Source organism: Callithrix jacchus, chromosome 5, assembly GCF_049354715.1.
Source record: "Callithrix jacchus isolate 240 chromosome 5, calJac240_pri, whole genome shotgun sequence".
Lineage (NCBI taxonomy): Eukaryota > Metazoa > Chordata > Mammalia > Primates > Cebidae > Callithrix > Callithrix jacchus.
This window is the reverse complement of record NC_133506.1, coordinates 163,341,502-163,360,705: the sequence shown is the minus strand read 5'-3', so window position 1 is coordinate 163,360,705 and position 19,204 is coordinate 163,341,502. Positions and strand designations below refer to the sequence as shown.

At 45.5% G+C, this 19,204-nt stretch overlaps 1 long non-coding RNA gene and 1 other non-coding gene across 4 annotated transcripts in view; one reads left to right on the top strand and one right to left on the bottom strand.

Moving 5' to 3' along the window:
• LOC100403554 (uncharacterized) overlaps positions 1–19,204 on the top strand; it is an 88,492-nt gene that overhangs the window by 50,707 nt on the left and 18,581 nt on the right. The window lies entirely within an intron of this gene.
• Positions 1,257–6,824, bottom strand: LOC103793543 (uncharacterized). Of its 3 annotated transcripts, XR_013536458.1 has the most exons (5): positions 6,333–6,824; positions 3,252–3,305; positions 2,656–2,743; positions 2,299–2,498; positions 1,257–1,349 (listed from the first exon to the last, which is right to left on the bottom strand). It is a non-coding gene; the product is annotated as an uncharacterized LOC103793543 (long non-coding RNA). The 3 variants fall into 3 exon arrangements; XR_013536456.1 differs by lacking the exon at positions 3,252–3,305 and having other exon boundaries at positions 4,715–6,824; XR_004743802.3 differs by lacking the exon at positions 3,252–3,305.

The following is a 19,204-nucleotide window of genomic DNA, read 5'->3' as shown; positions in this document are numbered from 1 at the left end:
AGGCCTGATGAATCAGAATGTACATAGCAGACGTCCAAATAATATTTTTAAATTAGATCACATTGGATCTAGGCCTAAGGCTTATCCTTTGCTGACAGGGTCCAAGACTATCATTTCACTGATATATCCCTACGGTCTAGCCTAGTCTTGGTACATAATAGGTGCTCAAAAGCATCGGTGGAATTCATGAATAGCATGAATGCGAGGAATTTGGGCCAGTTGGGTGTGCAATATCCTGATTCCATCATGGGATCTAAGCATGAACCTGAGTTTCCTCATCTGTCAGATGGAAATGCTAGGATACACCTTTCTAACAGGTGTATCCAAAGGAGTATATGAGCAAATGCATATATTTAGCACAGCACTTGGCATATAGTAGGTGCACAATAATCAGTAGTGAACACTATGACAATATTTCACACTATCCAACTCTAGCAGAGCACCTTTACAAGCCATGCACCCATCCTCCAGCTCTGGATGCTGAGTGCCAACAGCTTACGGCTACTCATTTTTCCAGAGAATTGCTCTCTACTGAAGTAAGAGTTGTGTTCACTAGGAGGTTATGGTTCCTGCCCCTAGTGGGATAGCCCACAGCCAGTGGCTGATCCACAGGTGATCAGGCTGCAGCCAGTCTCCAGCTGAGCTCTCCTCTAGCTTTTCTCCCTGCCTATTATGCTCCTCTCACTCTCTTTCTCCTGAAAGCTGAGCTCAATAAATCACTTGGACAAAAGTCTTTGTCTTAGGCTCTGCTTCTAGGGAACCTAACTTAAGAAACTGTTATTTGGAGAGAGCCCATAATTCTTTGCCTGTGCAATAACGAGCCATTTTCTGGTTGTGATTCTTATATTCAGACCCCTGGGTGAGTCTGCCACAGAATGTTCCTAGCTAGAAGAACAAGGCCTTGCAACTGCAGCTGGCAGCTGGCACTTGGCTCATCCACAGCTAACCTCCCCAATCAGCGAGGCTGGTGTACCCATCTTTGTGTTACATTTTGCTAAATTCTGCCTGGCCAAGTCCATTCAATCAGCCTAGCCTCTTCCGTAAACCAAATAATCACAAGTTCAACCACCAAGGCTTGAATTTCAGGGAAAACATTCACTCACTCACTCCTTCATTCATTCATTCCTCCAACAGTTATGGAGTGTTGTCCACATAGCCAGGTACTGGGGATACAGCCACTAACACAGATAAGACATGCCTTCTGGGAACTCAGTCTGGAGGGAAAATGGACAAATAAATAGGCAATTGCAAAAGAGTTTGTGAGCCATTTTATAATATGATGCTTTGAGAACACAGAGGAGATAAACCAGGATGGAGATCAAAATGGTTTGTTCTTCATTGCAGTTGACCTAAACAGAAATAAAGAGAATAAATACCCACTGGCACACTGCAAAGCAAAATGATTACTTCAAAGAATAAGGTGTCACATGTACAAAGGTGTAGTTTTAAGCACAAAGGATGGCTGCCTAGTGATGGACTGAATAAATAGATGTAAATGCAAAGGACTCTGCCTCCTGTGTTATTACTGCTGTAGCTTTTCCCCCACTCACTCACTCACTTCCTGGGACTCAAAGAAAGTGCAGCTGAATTAGACGGTTTTTAGCTGGGGACTGGCTAGTTCAGTGGAAATCACAACTGGGTTCTCCCACTGCCTTTCTAGACAACAGCACTGGGGCTCGCCCGCAGACAATGTCGGGATGCAGTGCTCTCACTGCACGGCTGCCTTATTTTTACTTATTCCTCTTCTGCCGTTCATCAATCGACTCTGGCAAGACATGCAGAGGTTATGGCCTAATTATGAGGTTAGGAATGTTAATTGTTCTATGTTGATATTAGTGTAGCTGGTGCTAATGGGAAAATAATTACTACTCTGTGCCTTTACGGCCATTTTCATTGCTCTCTTGTGGTTTTGTAGTTATTTGGCTATAGATGGTAATGACTTAATATGTGGCTGCTATTATTGCTCTGACTATACAACTGGGGAGAGTCAGAAAAGAGGAGGAGTTTGGGAGCAGTTAGAGCCGTTGCAATGCTTTTACTTAAGTTTTTTTAAATTTTTCTTTGCATGGGGTTCTTTTGGGCTGCAAGAATGTAAAATTCTAAAAATACCAGTGTTTTGGTGATTCAAGAACCCCGAGATCTTATTCATAAGTCAGCTGTTGGTGATTGTGTGTTGGGCTCTGAAAGCTAAAGGGTGCTCCTGGTCTCTCTGAATGCCACCTCCCACCCACTTTCCTGAATTGTAGGCCCAGAAGTCAATCTAGATCTCTTCATGTCACTTATTCTCCAGTGCCCCACCTCCAGACATTCTTGAAGTCCATCAGTTGTATCCTGAGCATCTCTCTTCTGTTGCCTCCTCTCTGGTCCTGATCATGGCTCTGCTCATTTATCATTTCCTTGGACTACTGATTGGCAACCACCAACTTACTGGTCTCTGTGCCTCTATTTTCAGACTCTTTCGGTTCCTTATTTAAAATTCTGCGATGGCTCTTCATTGACTACAAAATAAAATACAAACTCCTTTTCAAGACCCTTCAAGAGCTAACCCTTGCCCGTCTTTGTAACTTCTTCTTCCACATTTCCTCCTCATTTCCAACAGCCCTGTGTAGCACTCATTACTGCTCTTCTCCAGAACATCATGCTGTCTCCTCTCACCTCCACGCCGGTGCATATGCTGCCCTTCCTCCGTGGAATGCCCTCATCTTCCAGAGGCTGCTTCATTTGAGAGCCTTCCCTGATTCATCTAGGCAAATTAACAGAGAATAACTGTTTTATCTGCTAAATATTAAACTCCTGAAGGCAGGGTCTATATTTGTCTCATTTACCACTGTGGTCACAAGCCTGTTGTATCACCTGGCCTATGGAGAGTACACACTAACTATTCAAAATAAGGAACCAAAAGGCTCTGTTACGGTTTGGAATATGGTTTGTTTCCAAATATGGTTTATTTGTTCCCACCAAACTCATGGTGAAATTTGATCCCCAATGTGGTGGTGTTGGGAGGTGGGGCCTAATGGGAGGTGTCTGGGTCATGGGGGCAGATCCCTCATAAATGGTTTGTGTGGTTCTCACCAAGTGACTGAGTTCTTGCTCTGGGGAAGAAAGACTACTTGTTGTGAGAATGGGCTAGTTTCCACAAGAGTGGGTTGCCATAAATCCAGGAGCCCCTTAGGTTTTGCCTCTCTTCTCAAGTGTCCACCTCCCCTTTGACCTTCTCTGCCATGCTTTTTGACCCAGCACGTGGCTCTCACCCGATGCTGAGCAGATGTTGGTACTGTGCTTCTCATAGTTTCCAGACTGCAGGGCTGTGAGATAAATAAAGCTCTTTTCTTTTTAGGTTACCTAGCCTCAGGTATTCTATTACAGCAACATTGAACAGACTTAGGACAGTCTTCAAGACAAGACATACTTTTGACATCTACTTAGACACACAGATTAAAAGGTTACATAACCACATCTCTTTCTAGAGATGGGTTGCAAATGAATGTTTTCATGCATAACATTTCAAGTACTATATTGAAACCTCATCAATTCAGACTAGTGGGAGCAGGAAAGAAAATGGTTCTTTTAAATTTGTGGCATATTTCAATTTCAGGCTTTTTCCCCACCCCAGGCCAGTTTATTTCAATATCTACCAAGCACCTACCATGTGCTAGGTATGGTCCTGGACACAACACTGACTATATGAACATAAGTATGACACAGTTTCTGACTTTGAGACACCTAAAGCCCTTTGATAAACGCCTTTCTGTAGACTTACTACACCTATATTCACTCTAAATATAGGTTGTTTCTTTAAATCATATGGTCATCTCTGCCTGGTTTTGTCTGGAACTTTCCTTCCTGCCTTGCCTATTTGGTTAATTATTACTTGTCTTTCCCACATCAAAACCTTCTTTGGCTAAGACCTCACCTCCCCTTGTCTTCCTCCTTTCCTCCCCCACAGTCCTTCTCTGTTTTCCTCTTCTGTTCTCCTAGGACCCTCCTTAGTCCTGTCTATTGTACCATCCTCACGCATTTCCTGCTATTCTGCTATTCTGTGTGTTTCTTCAGGGCCGTGACCATCATTTTATTCTGTCTCTCTAGCACAGTGACTGATGCATGGGAGATGTTCAATGATCTTTAATATTGTTACAATGAATGAATAAATAAATGAAACTAGAATTTTTAACTAGAGATCCTGCATGTCTCTTTTTAATGAATTGTTTACAATTGGGAACACTCACTCCTAGAGACCTAGGCCCTCAAAATTCCAGTTTTCTCCCTCAATCAACTAAGTTAACATCTCTTAGAATATGTTATTATCTCAGGATTGTATTAGATTCAGCCATAGGAAATGGCTGTGTTTTGTGCATCAAAAACAGTTGAATACTAGCACATCATACAGTTCAAACTAATACTTAACAAATCTGCTCAATACTAATGGTGCCAAGGTGAACAACAAAGTGTCCATATTCAAATGTTCCAGGTTGCAAATGAGAGGACTGGTTTTCTTATCTCATTCTGGGTTTCCCTGGCTATGTCTCCAAAGCCATTCAGAAGAGTCTACTAAGCCTGCTGCTGCTTTCAGCCTTCCTGGCTAGGTCCACAAATGATTAGTGTTGTGCAGAAATTATCCTTTTTAGAGTCACTTAAGAAAGGTTAGCATTTACAGCCAATTAGCAAAAGCCCAGTACAATTATAGTACAGATGTACAATAATTGTCTTTGCATACCAAGTGGCACAATAGCTGTTATTCATGCCATAGAGAGACTGTCCAGTTGTTTGGGGGATGGTAGTTTGGTGAAGTCCCAATTCATATTGCTTGTCCTTGGGCCTTTAACTCTGCAGCCATGCTCTTGTCCTATGAGGCCGATCCTCCCACCTTGCCCCAGGACCAAGCTTTTGTGAGCTTCACAGCCTTTGCCAGAGACTTTGCTCCATTTCCAAAGCAAATGGTGCCATTGACTGTCAGCCTCTTGCCTCATTTCTTGTCTGTCACTTTCACCCCTTAAATCTCACAGCCAATGTTTCTCTACAGGAACCACCCTAGACTTCCCTCCTTCGTGGAGACTGCATTTTCTCTGGTCACTCAAAATATCATTTCACGATGTTGACAGATCACTTGGGAACCCACCCTCAGCACTACTTTTACTTGGCTGATGTTGTCTGGTGCACCTCTCTGTTCTTTACCACCTCCAGAGAGAAGGATTGAGAGCTAACTAATCCGAAGGAGCAGGAAAAGGGATGGGAACATAGGCCTGCCTCCCAAAGGATCCTCCTTTTGCCATCAGTCTGGTTCAAATGTCATATAACATTGGTCAAAACTCAGCCTCCACTCACCTCCCTCCTCACACCTCATATTCCCCAGGCTGATATGGAAAGGTGGAGGAAGAGAAGGCAGAAGGGAGAGGTGAAGCCCAAGAACCTGAGTACTTCTCCCCAGCAAGACTCAGGGCTGCTCTGGGCATTTAGAAGCTGAGTGTGCAAATGTGCTATGTAGTTCAAGGCCACCACCGCTGCGGAGGCCAAGGTCACCTTAGGAGGAACTCTAAGCTGGCTCCCAGGGAGGGGTGCTTTCAGATTTCCCCCATAGGTAAATTCACCCTTTTCACCCTCCAAGCAAATGAGTCCCTGTTCCCGTTTCCCATGGTTAAGTCTCCAGTTTAAGTCTTTGGTCTCCGCTGATCTACCAGCTCGCATCTCTCTCCCAATCTCTTTCCTTTATCCTGCGACACCTGCTGAGTGAGGCACATAGGGTCTGCAGTCACTCCAGTGTTCCTTGTGACTGTGAGGTCATGGGCTAGTGTTATCACTTTCTCAGAGAGTCTTCAAAATTATCATGAGGAGGTGAGGCATTCATCTCCTGCGAGGTGTTTGTGTGGTCAGATAAGATGATGGCTACATTCCATTCCAGTCCCGTCATTCAGTCATTTTTCCTTAGTGGGCAACTCCAGGGAGCCCCTGAGAGATGTGACAGTCTGAAGCACTCAGCTAAAATGGAATTCCAAACATGGCACCCACAACTTGGGTTTCTAATCATCCATCCGTATGTCTGCATGTAGTCTCTGATTTAGGGTGTAGGTTCTTCTGTTTTTTGTTGTTGTTGTTTTTTTTTTTTTCTCCTGCCCTTTGAGAGTTTAATAAAAGTCAGGGGCATCTTGTAAATGGTGACACAAGAATCACTGTCAAAGACAGCTCTTGTACAATAACATATAGTACAAATATTAATGTGTGTGGCTTTATCAGCTAGATTGCATGTCAAACAGCCCCCACACTTTTTATCTGGATAGGTGTTTAAATCTGTGCCTCAGTTTCCTTGTCTGTAAAATGGGAGTTATAACAGGATGTACCTTAGTGTGCGCTGTAAAGATTAAGTGACTTAGTGCATAAGCGCCCCCACACCATCAAGAGCAGACCACGGGCCAGTCCTCACACTGGATTCTTCTGCTGGTTTTTCAATGTCGCCAGTTCTGCAAGATGGCTCTCTCGTCCCCATCTCACAGACGAAATAAACTCAGAAGGGTTCGACGACGCAGTTAATGCTAAGGGCAGAAAACGCGGGTCTGTCTGGAGTCCGCAGCCACAGCTAAGATACCCCTTTAAAATCCCGCCACACGGTTCTGAGAGTCACTCGGTCTCTCTCCCATTTCTGTCGGCGTTAAACGGGAATATCACTATCTGGGCCACCTCGCAGTGAGATTCCACCTAGAAAATGTTTATGCAGGTCCGCCGTGGGCCGCGAAACCGCGGCGGGCGCTGGAACCACGACGCCAAACACCGCCAAGTTCAAGGAGCAGCGAGGCGAGCCCAGCCGAGGAGAGTTGGGATCCCGCCTCCAGGCCGGAAGCCGGGGTTGGGCGCGCGGCTGAGTAGCAGGCACGTTAGCCAATAGAGCCGCGGGAGACGGCAGGGGCGGAGCTGCCCTTTGGCCGCGCTCGGCCTTGTGGGAGAGCCAGCGGCCCCGGGCGAATCGGCGTTCCGCTCTTCGCTGCGGAGGGTCGGCAGAGAGCCGTTGCCTGTGGGGCTTTGTCTGACCCTCGAGCGCTGACGGCAGGAACCGGAGAATCCTGACGTTAGTCCAAGGGCCTGGCCAAATCTCGTTCACGGGAACTGCAGGCTGTTGGTGAAGTCACGGCGTCGTGCCAGTGGCCTCGACCCCCTCTCGCCCCAGGGGACCCTCACAGGCTGTGGACTCTGGGCGTCGGGACCCCCGGCTTCACTCTCATTCCTGAATGTTAAGCGGGCAGGGCCGGACCGGGAACAGGGGAAGGCTGGAGAAATAGCGGGGACGAATGTTTCTCCCGGAAGCAGCCATTTGCAGGCCTCCCAGAAGGAAAAAGCCTAGAAACAGTGGGATTTGGGGAACGAAGGACGTGGTGGTTCTCACGTCTTGAGGGGCTCCCCTTTGCTTTGGGGACACCGCCGCCTCTCACCTGCCCTTCTCACCGTCACGCTCTTCTGACCGGACTTCCGGTCAGGCCCTCCCCACCCCCCCGCCGGGGGCGACTGCCGCCAAATGCTGCGGATCACCGCGTTCCCCAACGTAAACCTCCTCGCAGCGTTTTCCCGCTGCCCGCGAGACCAAGGCCTGACACCGAACCTGGCTCTAGAGGCAGCGGAGGTTCCGGCTTCCTGATTCCGGTTCCAACCCCGTTTCTGACCACTTGCCACTCCCTTTCCCCCAGTCCGCGGTTTGTGATGCCGGGCGCGGTGGCTCAAGCCTGTAATCCCAGCACTGTGGGAGGCCGAGGCGGGTGGATCACGAGGTCAAGAGATCGAGACCATCCTGGTCAACATGGTGAAACCCCGTCTCTACTAAAAATACAAAAAATTAGCTGGGCACGGTGGCGCGTGCCTGTAATCCCAGCTACTTGGGAGGCTGAGGCAGGAGAATTGCCTGAACCCAGGAGGCGGAGGTTGCGGTGAGCCGAGATCACGCCATTGCACTCCAGCCTGGGTAACGAGAGCGAAACTCCGTCTCAAATAAATAAATAAATAAATGAACAAGCGAGTTCTAGAAATAGCAGTGTTATCAGAGTAAAAGAACCCGTTATAATCGGAGTGACCGTGAAAACCTATTGTGCTCAGGTATCAATCACCTCAGATGGGGAAGTCAACTCTGTCCTGGAACCCAGGGAACCTGAAGTCATGTTTGCTCAGCTACTGGATTATTCTGCATAATCTGCCACATGTTGCTTCCAGCCTCTGTTCCTTCGTTTATAAAATAGGGCCAGTGAAGGAATGTTTTCTATACTCATATTTTTACCTTTATGAACTACTTCAAAGTCCAACAGAACAGAGAGAAGCACTTTGCATATTCAAAGTATTAGCAGCATACAGTAAGATGCTACTATAAATACCGTGATGCTATGAATCACCTTTAATATCCTTTCCTGGGACACACACAACTTGTACTCTATCTCTCATATAAGAGAGTGGTCCCTAGCCTTTTTGACATCATTCCTGAATGTTGATGCCTATGAGGTAAACACAGGCACCAGGGGACTGGTTTTGTGGAGGACAGTTTTTCCACAGACCAGGGTGGGAGTGAGGGGAACGCTTTGGGATGATTCAAGCATATTACATTTATTGTGCACTATATTTCTATTATTATTACATTGTTATATATAGTGAAATAATTATACGACGCACGGTAATGTAGAATCAGTGGGAGCCCCGAGTTTGTTTCCCTGCAGCTACACAGTCCCAAATGGGGGCGATGGGAGGCAATGACAGATGATCAGGCATTAGATTCTCCTAAGGAACTTCCAGCTTCGATCCCTGGCACGCGCAGTTCTCAATAGGGCTCACACTCCTATGAGAAGCTGACGCTGCTGCTGATCTGATGGGAGGCGGGGCTCAGGTGGTAAAGCAAGTGATGGGGAGCAGCTGTAAACACAGAGGAAGCTTTGCTCACCTCCTGCTCTGCGGCTCCGTTCCTAACAGGCCACGGACTGGTACCAATAGGTGGCCTTGGCGTGGGGAACCCCTGATGTATGATACCCGAGGTTTATCTTTATAGCAGGCATTCATTTAAAACACCCCACAGATGTCTTTTCTCGTGGCTACATTTGGGGAACAGCCTGGCTTGCAAGCATTGACCAATTCTACTCACCACCTGTACTTAATAGAGGGAGCCATGGGGCCTGGAGAGAAGATGTAGAAGAAGATACCAGCTAAGGAACCCAGCTTAGATGAGGTAGAGATGGCTTTGTCGCGAAACTTTGAGAATTAATGGTCACAGAGGAATTGGAATACCATGAGAAATATTAGAATGTGGAGTCGTGGGCTGCTGTAGGTCCTTGCTCATTCCACCCTCTTAATTGCCTCATTTTCTCTGCCTTCAGTGCCCTTTCCCAACCTGGAGTGCTTCTCTCCCTTTCTTCCCCCAAACTCCCAACATGCATATATTTTTCACTTAGCTAACCCTTGAGAGATATAATACATGTTGAATGAATGAATGAAGAAATGGAAAAATTATGGTTGGACCGATGGACACCATGGGCACCAGAAGATCTGAGTTCCTTCTTGGATCAGCACAACAACCTTGTGAAATAAGTAAGGCAACAATTTATGGTGCCATTTTACAAATGAGGGGACTAAGGTTCAGAAAGTTAAGCGACTTATTTGAAGACATTTAACAAAGTGGCAGAACTGGCCCTTAACCCTTAGGATTTTTTTCCTCCCACATCATAATTCTTGAAGGCAAGAAAGTCTTAATTTCCATATTTTCAACTGACAACAAGCCTTCTTTAGAGAAAAGAATGTACATACACCTGTCTCTTTCACCACCTCCTTCCCTAGGCAAATGACTGCAGAGGCGAGCCAGTATTCACAGGCTAATTTTACAGACAAGTCTAAATGGAAAGAGGCACCTGTTAGGAACATAGTCAAGAACTGGACATCATGAAATTTCAGCCCATTTTTGCACGTTTTTCTAGTGGAAGACACAGTTCTCGGTCTATCAAAGGAGTCTGTTTCCATGGCAGGGGAGGAACTGAAGGATGAAAGAAATAATAGAGCATATTTTCTCAGAACGATTTCTCCGGAAACACGGATAATTCAAAGGGCAAGGGCAATTCAGGGATTAGAAGGACAGCAGTGGGTGAGCTCTAAAAAAATAGAACAACCCTTTAGGTCTCTTCCAAGGGACAAGATAAAAGAGAAACTTGGGGAGGAAGATGTTGATGTGAGCACATAAGCCTCACCTTCTTTGCTTGCTCTGATTCACATCTGTTGCTATAGACTGAAGCTAGACTTCCCAGGTCTTGAACCCTGGCTCTACCACAAACTAGCTTTGTAATGATTCTTAACCCTAACTGCCTATTCCCATCTCGTAAAGTGGGGATAATAATAATTAACGCCTCCCTTGTGGATGTTGTGAGAATTAAATGAATTCATTTGTATTAATTCCCTTAGGTCAGTGTCTACACATTGCTAATGGTATTGTCACTATCTTCATTATAGCTCCCTCTTGGTAATTGAAGCAGACCATATACTTTTAAGATAGTTATTCTCAACTGGGTTTTTAAAAAGAGGGAAAGATTGACCAGATGATCTGAGGTGCTTTTATACACTCTGGCTTTCCTCCCCAATCTTCCATTTCTACCCTTCTGGAAATTAAGACTGTTTAGGTCTGTGAACTGGGCCTGGTGGCCCACATGTATAATTCCAGTGACTTGGGAGGCTGAGGCTCTGAGAGGATCACTTGAAGCCAAGAGTTTGAGACCAGCCTAGGCTACCTAAAGAGACACCCATCTCTAAGAAAAACTTTTTTTTTGACTTAGCTAAGAGTAGTGACGCATGCCTGCGGTCCCAGCTATTCAGGAGGCAGAAGCAGAGGATTGCTTGAACCCAGGAGTTCAAGGTTGCAGTGAGCCATGAGCATGCCTCTGCACGCCTGAGCAACAGAATCAGATCCCAACTCTTTAAAAAAAAAAACACTATAGGTCTGTGATGAGGGATGGGCATGTGTATTTAGAAAAGGCAAACCTGAAATGCTTTGTTTCATCTTACCCCTAAACCTAACACCCAACCAGAATCCCATCTTAAAGAGATTTCTCTGGAGACTAACAGGTATATTTGCTTTATGAGGATTACCAGGGTAGTACAAGCTTGTGTAGGACATGAGCATATTATGAAGTCTATCAGCCTGTCTAAGAAGAGCTGCCTTTAAACCAACCCAACTTGTGATTCCAGTTTCCTTTTGTATTATGGATATGCTAATGAGCTGCCTCAAACTTAGAGATGTCATTATCATGATGACACTCTCTGGGGAAAGCCAGATTTAACGTTTGATCATATGGTATTTTACTCTGCAACTGACTTTTTTCCCACTTAATAATCTGTGTGGATATCTTGCTAAGTTCATGCATATAGATCTCATTCTTTTTAATAGCCGCATGATATTCCATAATGTATCTTTTCCATGCTTTCTTCAAACATTATTTGCTAGAAATGCAGATTGTTTCCTACCAGATTTTTTTTTAACCATGGGGCATCATGTTGCAATAAACATGCTTGAACATATTTTTCTATATGCTAGGGCATGCTTTTCTTTTAAGAGAGAATCACTCAAATGTAATCATTAGGTCACTAGATGTGCACGTTGGTAATTTTAGAAAATATTGCCAGAGAGATTGAAACAATTTACCACTGCCCCTCCAGCTTCTCCTGGGCATGCCACATACACTGTGGGAAGGGGAAAGGCTGACGTAGAACACCTTTAAGTGGATGCTGCCGTGAGGATGACAAGACTATGATTCATGGATCCTGAAGTGTTTTGGATTTTATGGGTCAGCTAAAACCTCATTTAATAGCATGCTGCCTGTCCTTTGCTTAACAACTGCATCCATGATGTGGCTGAATTAACCACCTACCCTTGCACGACCATAAGCATCAATACCCCCTTCTTCTCTATTCCTAGTTTTGTGTGATAACCTGCTTGAGGGAGAGAGGAGTGGGTGGGAGCAGATGCTAAAAAAACACTGCAGGGGTAGGAAAAGGAACTGTGAAAGGGGAATTCATGTACACTGAACCCAAAGACCCTAGGAGAAATGACAGGCAGCAGGACAGAATCTCTTTCCTTATTTTCATGTTCTCTCTCTGCTCAGAGACATTCTCAGTATAATAGGTTCTGTAGCACCATTCTGCAATCTTTCGCCAATCCAAGAGACTCTGTTGTCACGCTTCATCAACTGTGTTATAATTCCCAATAACTAGCACACATTGATGTCCTATCCCTGAAAAGCTGGCCCAAAATAAATGGCTTCAGGGGACTTAATGATAAATCAGAGGCATTCTGAATGGATTCTGGAAGTATTCTAAGTCAGAACAAATCCTCGCCGGAATCCAATTTGGCTGTTTCATTACCAGTTCGGTCTCCCGCGTGCAAAAAGATGATAAACAACATTGTAAAGATGTAGATGAGATTGGCTTTTGTGACCTAATGTTTCTGGTGAAGAGAGAAGTACACGCTGTTAAAACAGGAAAAATGCACACAACCCACTAGCAGCAGAATATTATAGTCTTGGTTTTTGAACAGGAATCATTTGTGATTTTACTACCTGGGAAACAAAGACCTGGCTGCTTCTACGTTTTGAAGTGGTTTAATTAACCCTTAAGTGTGCACAGAGAGCTGGTACAACTACTCTACAAACTAAAAGCCACATGAACAAAAGCAGAAAGTTGCCAGGTATTTCTTATCAACCCAGACCAAGGTTCCTTAGGGGCATGTATCCGAGTAGTGAGAGCACAATTTCCGGGACCCGGCTCTGCAGGATGAATTCCAGAGACTGAGTGAACCTCTCTGTGCCTCAGTTTCTTCATTTGGAAAATGGGCTAATAATAATTTGGAAGTCATTTTTTTAAGTGGCACTGAGAGGAACCAATAGATAACAAAATGGGAGAGGGTGTATGGACAAAGAGGGGAAGTCTAAGAAACAAATTCTGGCCGGGCGCGGTGGCTCACACCTGGAATCCCAGCACTTTGGGAGGCCGAGGCAGGCAGATCACGAGGTCAAGAGATCAAGACCACCCTGGCCAACATGATGAAACCCTGTCTCCACTAAAAATGCAAAAATGAGCTGGGTGTGGTGTCACACACCTGTAGTCCCAGCCACTAAGGAGGCTGAGGCAGGAGAATTGCTTGAATCTGGGAGGTGGAGGTTGCAGTGAGCCAAGATCGCACCAGTGCACTCCAGCTTGGTGACAGAGTGAGACTCCGTCTCAAAAAAAAGAAAAAAAAGGAAAGGAATGTAGCCATAGTGATCATTAAGAACTGTTGGGATTCGGCTCTCATTTTAGACGAATGAACCTCTATGTAGGATGCTGGAATTTGGTTTTTGGAGTTGGACAGACCTCGGTTCGAATCCTTCCTCTGCCATTTAGTAGCTGTGTGGCCTCAGTTTCTTCATTCACCTCATGAGAATGAAATGGAGGACTATGTCACACAGTACATACCCAGTACATTGCAAGGGTGCAAGGCCTGACGGTTATGACTATTACATTTAAACGGGTTGGCTGCTATGTATTGACCCCTGTATTCGTTTCCTGTTGCTGGTGTAACAAATTTCCACAACATTGATGCCTTAGAACACCAGACATGTATTCTCTCATAGTTCTGGAGGCCAGAAATCTGAAATCAAAGTGTCAATGGGGCCACGCTGCAGAGGCTCCGGGGGAGAATCAGTCCCTTGCCTGTCCCAGCTTCTGCTGGGAGCATTCTTGCCTGTTCTTTGGCCTGAGGCTGCATCACTCCAATCTGTTTTTGTCTTCACATTGCTGTCTCCTTTGTGTGTTTAACTCCCCTCTGCCATTCTTTTATAAGGACACTTTCGATGGTATTTAGGGCTCACCCAGATGATTCAAGATGATCTTCTCATCTCAAGATTTTTAATTTAGATGCATCTGTGAAAACTTTACCATATAAAAGAATATTCAGATTCTGGGGATTAGGGCTGATATCTTTGGGGGACATTACTCAGCCTACTTCAAAGCCTGCCAACATGTCAGACTACCCCGCATGTCCAGGGATATCTCTCATTCCTAGTTGAGGAAGGGAGGAAACTAAAAGGAAAGCAACCACGATTTTATTTATCCAGAATGCTAAGAGTCAAAGACAATGTTTGTCAGTAGATAACAAAGTAATGCTTTGTTTCTGTGCTGCTGGATGATCATCTCAAACATCACCAATGACCCTACATAGGCGATACAGCATAGAGGTGGAGACTTGGATTCTGGACCTAGATGGCCTGGGTCAACAACCAGGTGTGCCTTATATTAGGTGTACCTTTGGAAATGTTTGATTTCTCAGTTTTTTTCAAATCTATAAAATGAGTTAGCACCTATCTCAATGGGTGGCTATGGGGACTAAATGGACCTAGTTCACAGCAAACTCTATGTGTGTGTTAGCTGTTATCATGCTTTTCTATGCATAGAGGTGGACAAAAATTTGGGAACAAGGTTAAATACTTGCTACATTTCTGAAATGAAAAGCAATCTGCTTTCATTCTTTTAATTTCATTAATTACTTCTAAGAGCATTATGCAGAGAACATTCTGCTTAATTAAGAATCACAGGCCGGGCCGGGCGCGGTGGCTCAAGCCTGTAATCCCAGCACTTTGGGAGGCCGAGGCGGGTGGATCACGAGGTCAAAAGATCGAGACCATCCTGGCCAACATGGTGAAACCCCGTCTCTACTAAAAATACAAAAAATTAGCTGGGCACGGTGGCGCGTGCCTGTAATCCCAGCTACTCAGGAGGCTGAGGCAGGAGAATTGCCTGAACCCAGGAGGCGGAGGTTGCGGTGAGCCGAGATCGCACCATTGCACTCCAGCCTGGGTAACAACAGCAAAACTCCGTCTCAAAAAGAAAAAAAAAAGAATTACAGTGGCCAGGGGTGGTGGCTCTAACTATAATTCCAGCGCTTCGGGAGACTGAGGTGGGCAAGGAGGTCAGGAGTTTGAGATCATCCTGGCAAACATTGGGGAAACCACATGTCTACTAAAAACACAAAAATTGGTCAGGTGTGGTGATGGGTGCCTGTAATCTCAGCTACTTGGGAGGCTGAGGTGGGAGAATGACATGAACCTAGGCGGCAGAGGTTGCAGTGAACCAGGATGTACTCCAGCCCAGGCCACAAAGCTAGACTCCGTGTCAAAAAAAAATGAAAGAAAAAAAAATCTTGGTTATGAGACAGCCATTAGTTGAGATTTCCTGTGTAATTATGCGCACTAAGAGAATGCACTACATGAGGAGACATATGAAAGGCAGATCCAACTTTGTAGCGATTGAAACTTATGTAATATGGGCGCCCTCTTGATGAAGAGGACCACGAAATCACAAATGCACAAGTAGGTAGAAAAATAAATATTAGCCTGGCACAGAGGCTCAGGGCCGTCGTCTCAGCTACTCAGGGGGCTGAAACAGGAGGATTACTTGAGCCCAGGAGCTCGAGTTCAGCCTGGGCAACATATCAAGAACGCATCTCTTAAAAGCAAACAAAAAAAGTGAACATTTACTTAGAATGAGAAGTGAGAGCATAACAAATCACTTGTTGAAGCTTGTCATGGAAGGCAAATGAAATGGAGATTCCAGGGGCTGGCCTGTGCATATTATCCATGGTGTGTGGGTGGTTAAGAGCAGCAGCCCCAGAGTGGCCTTGATGGGACCGAGGACCTGAGTCACAGACCAAGCTCAGTAAAGTTAAATACGTTCCTCAGTAAAGGAGATGTATCACATGTGAACCGCAGCAACTTGTTTTCCTTTTTCAACGACTTCATAGATAAAAATATTTATAGATATGTCCGATCCAACATTCCAATTTGGGATCAGGAAAATACAGTTGCATGTTTCCTCTTAAGTTTATAACCTTCATCTGGAAAAGGGTTCTTCTTCAGACCCTCGATCTTACCTGGATACAGAACGGAGCCTAGAAACGTGGGCTTGGGGTATCGGGCCAAGATTACAGTGCCTGTACCGGGCAGCACGCTTCGGATTGCTCTTCTCCTCGTCTCCCTTCTCTTTCATGTGTATGAGTTTTCAGATGTCGTGTGGCTGGCAGAGAAAGAAATACTTATGTGTATAAAAAGGTGTGTGGAGAGTCCTGACCCTCTGGGCTTCTCACGCTTGTCGGGAAAAGCTAAAGCTATTCTTTTGAGAAAACATTGTCCTGCACAAGGACAAGGAAGGGCAAAGCCTTTCTGTGTCTCCCTCTCATTTCTTTTTCTCTGTCTTCATCCCTTGTCCTGCCCTCCCTATACCGGAAGTCTACACAAATACTCACTAATTGAGATTGCTGAAAGATCCAAAAGCATAAATAGCTAAGGGTGGTAGAGTTTTGGCTACTGTAGCAGGAAATGGGAAGCTCAGTGTGGGGGGCTGTGGGATGGTCAGCTTCCGGGCACTTGCCAATGACTCAGGCCATGCCTGCCCACTCAGCTTACTCACAAGGCAACTGCTGCTCTTGGCAATGAGCTGACCCCTGTATTGGGCAGTGCAGCTGGCCAACTCTGCCAGGCCCAGTGAGAGTGACATGCCTACGCCAGCCTGTTCACACCTCCTCCTCAGCCAGAAACTGTGGTGTGTAGAGGAGTGTTGTGGATTCCATTGTAGGACATCACAGAACTAGTGCTTCCTGAAGCCCAGGGTTCATCTGAATGGATCAGGGAGTACAGAAAGGTAGGGACAAAACTGGCACAGCCCCATGATGGCAAATGAGACCCGATTCTGTTGAGTGACTGAGTTTCATCTTGTTAACAAGCATATGTAGCAGCCATTTATTCAAGTATTCATTCAACAAACAATTCATAACATGCCAGGCACACTGCTGGTACAAAAGATATAAAGTTCACATGTGTATTTATAAAACATATGAATGTATCAGAAATAATACAGTATAATGTGATAAATTCTGTAATGAAAGCTAAATAAAACTTTAGGGAAGCCAAAAAATAGCAAAGATTAATTATGTGTATGTGTGTGGCTTGTCATTCAAACCAGGGAAATGTGGTTTTTATTAATATGTTTCCTAAGGACCTAAGTGTCTCCTGCCAATACAGCCCCTTTCCCGGCAAGAACCAGCTTTCTCCTCCCACCTTGCCATCAGGATGACCTTCTTCTAGTGTATTTTGGGTGAAAGGGGGTCATCTCACATCCCCTCCTAAGGCAAGGTGGCCTCTACTCCAGCCTTCTCTACATGACAGCCTCTTCTTAGTGGCCACTCATGGCTCCTGCAGTTACTGTCCTATCCCTCCTTCCCCTCACCAGACAGCACCTTACGTCTGTTCTTCCCTGAAGATTACCTCACACAAAGCTGCCATATGTAAAGATTTATGGGAGGGCTGGGGGTTATAGACAGGGTGACAAGATGATGCAGAAGGAAAACCATTTAGAATAAAAAATAAAATGCCACTGTTCTTTAAAATGCTAGAGCCATCCTCAAAAAAGGCCCAATAAATATCTCAGGGCCTTTTTTGAGCCTCTCACCTGCCACACCCACATGACTCTCGTGTCTCTCACCAGAGACCACTATTTGTTCCCAGAGATGCAGCCTCTCTGGTGTCTCTTTGTTTCCCTGAAGAAAACTCAAAATTCCCATTACTTCATTCAGCAAAAGTTCAGTGATTCTGTGTCCCAGCTTCTCTGAGTCAAACTCGGACCTCGTGTTGATAAATCGTGGCCAGGCCACACCTTGATCTCTTTGAGAAGCTTCTCCCCTAGATGCAGAGCAGCAGCAGTCCTTTCATTGTTGTTGATGTTAAAGCATTTTGTTTTCATTTTGTACACACAAGAGGTGGAATGAAATTAGTCCTGTAGACCCGAGCCTCCTATGGAGACTCATAACCAATGAGGTGTGGGGAATGATGCGGAGCCCAGGGATGACTGCTTGGGTGGAAGTTCTGCCTGTAAGTCGGGAATGTGTTCCGGACAGTACTTTTGAATCCTACCACTCTTCAGTAACATGGATTTGATGTTTTCTTTTTTACTTCAACCTTGTGGTCCTAAGCCATGAAAGGCTCCAGTGGCTTCTGTGACACGGCAGTCTCCCAGTGTGGGGCGGATGGCATATACATACGTACATCCCACCTCCTCGCCCACATGGCTTCATCTGTTTGCTAACTCAGCCTCACCAAGTAACCTGGTCACAATGCTGCCGATAATTCAGAATAAGAATAAGCCAAAAGGGAAAAAAAGCAAAAGAAAAGCTTTCTTTCGTGTAAATGATCTAGGCAATGTTGGTAAAAAAAAATTTTTTTTTAACTTAGAGCCTCCAGGACTTGGACTTAGGTCTTCTTTGAATGGTTTCTAGGGATTTTTTCCCTCCTGTTTTGAGAGACCATTCTAGCTCATTTGAAGGGCTGTGACTTCAGCACCAACTGGGTTTTCTAGTGTGTTTAGGTATCCCCTTTGCTTTATGGCTGACAATTGTCCCCTTCCCCAGCACTTGGCAGGAAGAGGCTCTCCCATGAGGCCACTGTCAGGTCCAGGCATGTTAAATCCCGGGCTGCCTGCCTGGCAGGTATTACTCCCACACAAGGCCGGGGCACTGGGTTGAACCGGCAAGAATGCTGGTCAGCGTAGCATCTGTACGGCAGGTCACCGTCTGGGGCAGAAAGATGAGATGGAGCAGCCATGAGCAGATGGAGGGCACACATCTATGGAGACTCAGTATGTGTCAAATACAGCCATGAGCAGAGGGAGGGCGCACATCTATGGAGACTCGGTATGTGTCAAATACAGCCATGAGCAGAGGGAGGGCGCACATCAATGGAGACTCGGTATGTGTCAAATACAGCCATGAGCAGAGGGAGGGCGCACATCTATGGAGACTCGGTATGTGTCAAATACAGCCATGAGCAGAGGGAGGGCGCACATCTATGGAGACTCGGTATGTGTCAAATACAGCCATGAGCAGAGGGAGGGCGCACATCTATGGAGACTCGGTATGTGTCAAATACAGCCATGAGCAGAGGGAGGGCGCACATCTATGGAGACTCAGTATGTGTCAAATACAGCCTGGTAAGGAAAGGGCATAGGAAGATATTGAAAGGAAGAAGGTTTTCACTTACAAGCCTTAAAAATCCAGAGGGAATTCTACTATGGAGAAATGAGTGCAAAGAAAGATGCCTAAACCGGAAAGAGGCAATAAATCCAAAACTCTGAGACCAGCAGGCGATGAACAACTTGCAACTCCAGGCCACCAACCCTGCCTTCCAGCCCT